Raw genomic sequence first — 7,584 nt, forward strand, 5'->3', positions numbered from 1 at the left:
TTGTTAGTATTGTTTAGAGTAAGAAAGGCAATAAATCAATTTAACAATAGCACATATTTCTACCAACTTGTTTGTTTTCAGTTTATAATAGAATTACATTTATGTTATTTATAAATATAAAATTTGGTTTATGCTGGTTTCAAAGAGATGAGGTACATAAATGAAGTTGGTTTTCATTCAATAAAGTGTTCTAATATCTATTGACTACCTACTTTGTGTTAGGCAGTGTACATGTTGCTATATATATTTAAACATTCAAATTAAAGTTGGTGTTATCTTTTATATTTTAGAGAATAATGAGTCTCACAGGGAATAAGTAACCTGAAGAAGATTATATAGATAGTAGGTGGCAGAACTATAATTAAATAATGATATTATATAAAGCCTGCACACATATCCACAAACTTTGAAGACTAAGCCAACTGTTTAGAACTTGGCAACGAACCTATCTGATTCTAGATCTTACAATTTCCCCACTTTAACGATTGTGTTACAAGAAAGAGACAACTTGCTTTGATTCTCTTCCCCAGGGTTGGACTGCTAGATGGGTTTACCCAGTTTGATTTCAGGGGCACTAGGAAAGAAGGCTTACTCAGACCCAGACTAACTCCAGTTTAAATCCTCATTTGAAAGGCCACAATTTAAGCCATATTTCTTAGGTTTTTTTCTTTTAGTTACATCCAGTTCTAAACAAATCCCTTAGTAAAATATTAATATTGTCAGAGTATTATGCTTTGAGTCAGTATATCAGTAACGCTTTAGGGAATGTGTTGATCCACATCATTTCCAATGGTGACAGATCACTGAGAGCACAATTCCAAAGGAGTGAGACGAAGGATGCAGCAGAGGTTTTCCCTTGGGGAGAAGGCAGGCAGTGGGTAACAAGCGATATGAAGCAGCAAATAAATTGCATTTATTTACATTTTTATCAAATTTTATCTGCATAGTGCATAGACAGGCATCAACTGTGACCTTTGGAAAAAAAATGTTAGTTTATAATATGAGACTGTGAATTTGCCGTAGATATTACCCAGAAAAGTAAGCAGTACCTACAAAGTCTTAAGCTTGTTTTTTTGCAAAGCAACAACAAAAAAGCAAAACCTAGTTCAGATGTGTCAGATGTGTTCTCTTCTGGTAATGTGTGTTATCTCAAGGTCAAATGAATCCCAGCAGGGAGACCACAAATACACAGTATTATAAATGACCCCTGGAAAACAGAAACATGAATATTCATCATTTGTAAGCATTCCAAGACAGCAGGAGACTATTTTCATGAGGTTGTATGACACTTTTAATGATATGACTATTTGACAGCTCTTTCATTTCAGGAAAAATATGTTCAACAAAGAGTCAGGGAGTCATAATTCAAATCAAAATTTCAAAGGAGAAATCAAACCCCAGAAGTACTTTTCAAAGACGGGACAGAGTATCCAATGTAAAGGCATGTTACAGTGTCTCATGTTTGATTCTAAAGTGTTAAACAACCAGTAATTGAACAACAATAATTTCAATTGAAGGAGAACTAGAAAGATTTCAAAAAAAGAATGACAAAACTAAAGACTTCGCTCAAGACATCTAGTTAATCAGAGACAGAATAATAATTAAGTTTTAATTTTTATTTCCTCATCACCAGGCAATACAATGATTGGTATTCTTTGCTGATAGCAAAATCCTGGTTTCCAATAATATCCATTCATCTACTTATTCCTTTGACAAGCATAAAAATATTTGTTCTACTATATGCTGAGGACTATCAAAATCACTAGGGTTGGGTCAGGTGCGGTGATTTATGCCTGCAGTCCCAGCACTTTGGAAGGCCAAGATGGGCAGATGGCCAACATGACAAAACCCAGTCTCTACTAAAGATACAAAAATTAGCCAGGCATGGTGGTGGGCACCTGTAATCCTAGCTACTTGGGAGGCTGAGACAGGAGAATTGCTTGAACCTGGTACATTGCAGTGGTGTGATCTCCGGCAGTGAGCTGAGATCACATCACTGCACTCCAGCCTGAGCAACAGAGTGAGACTCCATATCAAAAAAAAAAAGAAAAATCGCTAGGGTTGTAAGAATGCCAGAAGATGGGAGAGATGAGATTGAAAGCAAGAAAAGAAACACAATGTTTTGTTACTGGAGAAAGAGCCAATGTTTAGATACAGTGAAGGAAGTAATTGAGCAAAGGGGGTAAAAGGTTGGAAGCCAAGCAATCCACACGTGAAATGGTGATGAGTTTCCTCCATGAAAACTCAGCATCTGTCTGGTTGGCTGCTGTGGTTGCTGGGTCTCCATACTTGTGGAAGTTATACAGTATCCTGCATGAAAAGGGTCCAAGCTAAAGTTTCTGTGATTCTAGCTGCTATGTCTTAATGTGTAAACTGGAGCAATTATCGAGTGCTGATGAGAAATGCTGAGCAGTTTAACATTGTAAGTTGGATTATGTTAACATTCCTGTTAAAAAATGCTTCAAAAACTTTCCATTGCACTTAGAATAAAATTCAAACTCCTTAGTACCATCTATAAAGCCTTCTGTGATCCAGTCCCTGCTACCTCTTCAATATTATCTCATCACTCTGCCCCGACTCTCCATTCTCTACTTTAACTACCCTCCCTGTAGTGCCTCCAACATGCCAAGACCTCTGTATGTGCTTTCCCTTTGCCAGGAATTCCCACTCCCATGTCAATCATTCTCCATCTGACTAGCCCCTATTCATCTTTGCAATTTGAGTTCACATGTCCCTTGCTAAGGAAGCCTCTTCTGTCAAGTCTAAAATGAATTACTAGTTTCTCATTACGTTATCTCATTTCCCATTGTTCTTTTCCTTCATGGCACTTATTATACATGGAAATAATATGATACTATATGATGCAGTTATCTTCCATTATAGATATAAAACACTCTAGATAGAGTGTTTTAAGCTCCATGAGGACAGGGATCATGTTGCTTTTATTTACAATATAATGCTTGACTTACATTTAGACAAATGTTTGTTAAAAGGGTAAAGGACAATTATGTATAACCTTGAATATGAGAAATTAATTACCATATAATGCATATAGGATGTTGTAGTCAAGAGATTATTTTTGACTTGGGTTCTAAAGTTTAGAGTAGCAGATTCAGCCCTCAGTGACAAACACAGGGCTAGATAACTGTGACTGTTCCTGGCACCTTTGGCATCCAAATGTGTCCAATCCTGGTTCTTTGGTCCTATCACTTTATTTCCTTGAGCCTTAGCTTCCCAAAGCATTAAATGAATGGTTGAGTTGGATCGTCTTTGTGATTTCTATATTAAAATTTTTGTAAAATTATATTTTCATGTAGAAATCTTAGGAAAAAGTTATTTCCATGAAGCATTAGGAATTTTAATTCTTAGCAAGCTTTGCTTATCAAGCTGCTGGTATAATGGTGGAAGGTTAAGGACTTGGGTCTGTTTACTTACTTTTCACTCATTCCCTTCACCTAAAAACATGTCTGATTTTCCAGGCAGAGACTAGAAATATGCATGGGCATGTCCTAAAAATGACAAGCATTTAACTTTCCAAATACTCTTATCACTTCAACATCTAGGTTTGGCGCAGAAATACAGAATTCCTCACAACAGCTGCCTTCACTATCATGTGTGCATACCAAATAAGGGATTTCTATGAGATGCTGTTTCAGAAAGTCAAACACACAGTTGCTCTCTCCTCATATGTCACTGTCTTAAGAAAGCAAATATTCTGTAAATTTATTTTAAAGAATATGTTGGACTTTTTTAAAACAAAAGTTTTGATGTGTACTCACATACTGTAAGTTACCAAAGGGCACATTGGGAATGTGGGTAAAATCTCAAATATATGTCACCATACTTACAAATGTGCTTGTTACTGCTGCAGTAAGTCTTTTGACTTTAAAAATACCATTCTGCCTATGGACGACGCCACTGTTTCTCAAAGGATCAGTGTTGTAGAGTATCTGCCATATCGTTTGGCATGATTATACAACTACTCTTGATAAAGTTCAATTCATAGCCAGGAAATAATAGCCATCAACTAAGATTCACAAAGTCAAGTCTGATAGTAAATCTATTACCACAGCCACCTATAATTTAGCATAAAGAAATTTTCTAAGTTGTAACATGACTTGAACTGAGAACCACAAGATGTCACAGACTCATTGTATAATCTAGGAGAAGGAAATTTGATTTCTAATTACTCTTTTATTCTGAAAGAGAGACAGTAATACCAGATACATGTCTCAGTCTCAGAAACATTCAGAATATTTGTGAATTGATGTTATAGGCCCTGATCTGACAGATACTTTATGTAACCATTATGGATATGCAAACAGCTGTCTAATAATTATTTTTAGTGAAGATAGTTTTATAGATTACTATATTAGTTAAGAGCTGAAATCAAATGATAAAGAATTGGAAGAACAATTGGAGCCCAGTAAGACCCAAGACTCTGGTTTACACTGTTTCTTCTTTATTCTGGGATATTCTATGCTCTCTCTTTCTTTACTCAACATGAACATCAAACATTACCTTCTCTATTGAGTCTCTCTTTAATTTGCCTCCCCCAAGCAAATTGATTACTCACTCCCACACTTTTTTTTGTGTATTTCTGTGGTACTCTGCACAGATGTCTGTTATAAACTTTCACTACTTCGTTGAATTGACTTCTTTTTTTTTTTTTTTTTTTTTTTTTTTTTTTTTTTTTGAGACGGAGTTTCGCTCTTGATACCCAGGCTGGAGTGCAATGGCGCGATCTCGCTCACCGCAACCTCCGCCTCCTGGGTTCAGGCAATTCTCCTGCCTCAGCCTCCTGAGTAGCTGGGATTACAGGCACGCGCCACCGTGCCCAGCTAATTTTTTGTATTAGTAGAGACGGGGTTTCACCATGTTGACCAGGATGGTCTCGATCTCTTGACCTCGTGATCCACCCGCCTCGGCCTCCCAAAGTGCTGGGATTACAGGCGTGAGCCACCGCGCCCGGCCAACTTCTTTTTGGTAGTAAGTTTCTTGAAGGAAGTCACCATCTTACTCATCTTTTCTTTATCTTCAACTTTATCTTAGTATTATGTGCCAGGGCTAAAAATGATAAATAAAGTCTAGGCTCTGCTTGCTGGGACTTCTCATTGTGATCAGATTTTTAATAAATGTGGTTATTTGACACCTATTAATAGCTTGTCAAAGATTAAAGATTATGATCAGCAGAAAACTGGCCTTGGGCTCTCAGAAAAAAAAAAAAGTGAAATATGATTTGTTTCCTTTCTTTTTCCCAGTCTATGCCTATCTTCTAGCCCTCAGGTTCTCAGAGTCTTCTGATTGCCTGTAGGGATTCAAAATCCTCGCATGATTCACATAGACTAGATCTGCCCTTCCCCAGAAAAGTCTCATGTCTCTTCATTTTTCTAATCTCATTTTTTTCTTGCGCTAACCTGTCCCCAGTGAAGACTCCCTTTTGTGAATGTTTATGCTTGGTATTGATCTGATTATATGAAGAAAGTAATTGATATTACACACTAATCTGTATTATAATAAATTATTGATACCTTATGGAGTATTAATAAGACTTTCTAATTAAGAGAAAGTGTGAGCTTTTAGGGAGACTGTTGCTCAGTTTGATCCTGAACTACAAAGCATAAACCCATCAACTTGACTATTCTGGGTGTCAGGGCAGGGCAGTCAATTCCTTGGATGAGACTCTTATCTCACTTAGGTCCACTTTTCTAAAGAGGAAGAAAATACTCTCTGGGATTTGGTGGAATGAGGTAGCCAGAGATGACTAATTAAAAATGGATGATAAGTCTATCTTTGGTACTATGTATATGCTCTCTTACATTTTTTATATTTTTGTATATCCTAATAAGATTTTTAGATTTTTCTAATAAGCATGTTAAATAGAAAAGTTAAAAAAATAGATGAGGGTAGAATTTTGTTCTCATGCTGCTAATAAAGACATACCTGAGACTGGGTAATTTATAAAGGAAAAAGGTTTAAAGGACTCACAGTTCCACATGGCTGGGGAGGCCTCACAATCACAGCGGTAGACGTAGGAGGGGCAAAGTCACCTTTTACATGGTCTCAAGGAAGAGCGTGTGCAGGGGAGCTCCCCTTTATAACATCATCAGATCTCGTGAGACTTATTCAGTATCATGAGATCAGCACAGGAAAGACCCACCCCTATGATTCAATTATCTCCTACCGGGCCCCTCCCATGACACATGGGAATTCTAGGAGCTACAATTCAAGATGAGATTTGGGTGGGGACACCGCCAAACCATATCAGGTTATAAAGTGTTTTCTGGGTTAAATTGATAATTTTAAAGACTAATTTATCCAAAATCTCCCTAGACTACTAATTTATTTTGATGAAGTGAAATATACTTTCCACAAGGCATGTAGGAAAAAAAAGACTAATTTATTAAGACAATGTAGACAAACAAAAATATTTATATAAGCATACATGATCCATATTCAAATCTTGGTCTTGGGTTCCAAAGCAGGGATGCACCATGGACTGGTTTTCTACACTGTATAGTCAGCGATGGGCACTGGGTCCATTATCCTTTTAGATTGTCATGCTTTACTTCAGCTGGATCCCCAATTACTTGATTTGTTCCATGAACTCATGAAGATTTGGTTGACTGAAATACCATTTGACGAAAGCGGTGACTCAAAGCCGCCTTCACTAGTCAGCATGATGTTCTCTGTGCTCCAGTCACTCATATAAACTCTTAAATGTAGATTTTTTCCCTTAATTCACTCCTCAGAAGGCGGAGGTTGCAGTGAGCCGAGATCCCGCCACTGCACTCCAGCCTGGTGTCTGGCGACAGAGTGAGACTCTGTGTCCCAAAAAAAAAAAAAAAAGAATAAAGAAAATCCATCCCTGATGCAACAGTGTTGGAAGATGAGGTCTAATGGGTGATGTTTAGAACAGGAGTGCTCTGCTCTCGTGAATGGAGTAATACCATTATAAAGGGCTTGACGGGGGCATTTTGCTCTCTCTCTTTTCTCTCTTGCTTTTCGTTCTTCCACTTTCTGCCATGTGAGGACATGGTATTCCTCCCCTCTTCAGGACCCAACAAGAAGACTCTCATCAGATGCCATTACCTCAGTCTTGGACTTCCCAATATCTAGAACTGTGAGAAAATGAATTTCTGTTCTTTATACATTACCTAGTCCCAAGTATTCTGTTACAGCAGCACAAAATAGACAAAGACGCACATTTTATTTACTATTCCTATGAAGTAACTCCCTTGACTGCCTAAAAATAGTGCACAGTGTAAAATGACGTGCTTTATTTTCCCATCTCATAGTGTTGAATATTTAGTTTCTTTCTAAATGTTTGCTGTTACAACTAATATTCAGCAAAAGTTTAAATATTAAAATCCACTATCACCTGACTTTTGTTCCACATTCATTTTGTTGATGACTTAAGTGTCCTTTACTCACAAGGCACTAATTGGAACGCTAATAAAAAATGACCTTGGTTAGGAGCTGGGGATACCCGTTGTTCAATTATTAATTTGCCACCGGTGTGGCAACTGAAAGAACAGCCAGAAGCCAAAAGAAAATTACCTTGATTTACTTTGTTTTTTCAAG

Source organism: Aotus nancymaae, unplaced genomic scaffold (assembly GCF_030222135.1).
Source record: "Aotus nancymaae isolate 86718 unplaced genomic scaffold, 86718_ANA_hifiasm-v0.15.2.pri h1tg000011l, whole genome shotgun sequence".
Taxonomy (NCBI): Eukaryota; Metazoa; Chordata; class Mammalia; order Primates; family Aotidae; genus Aotus; species Aotus nancymaae.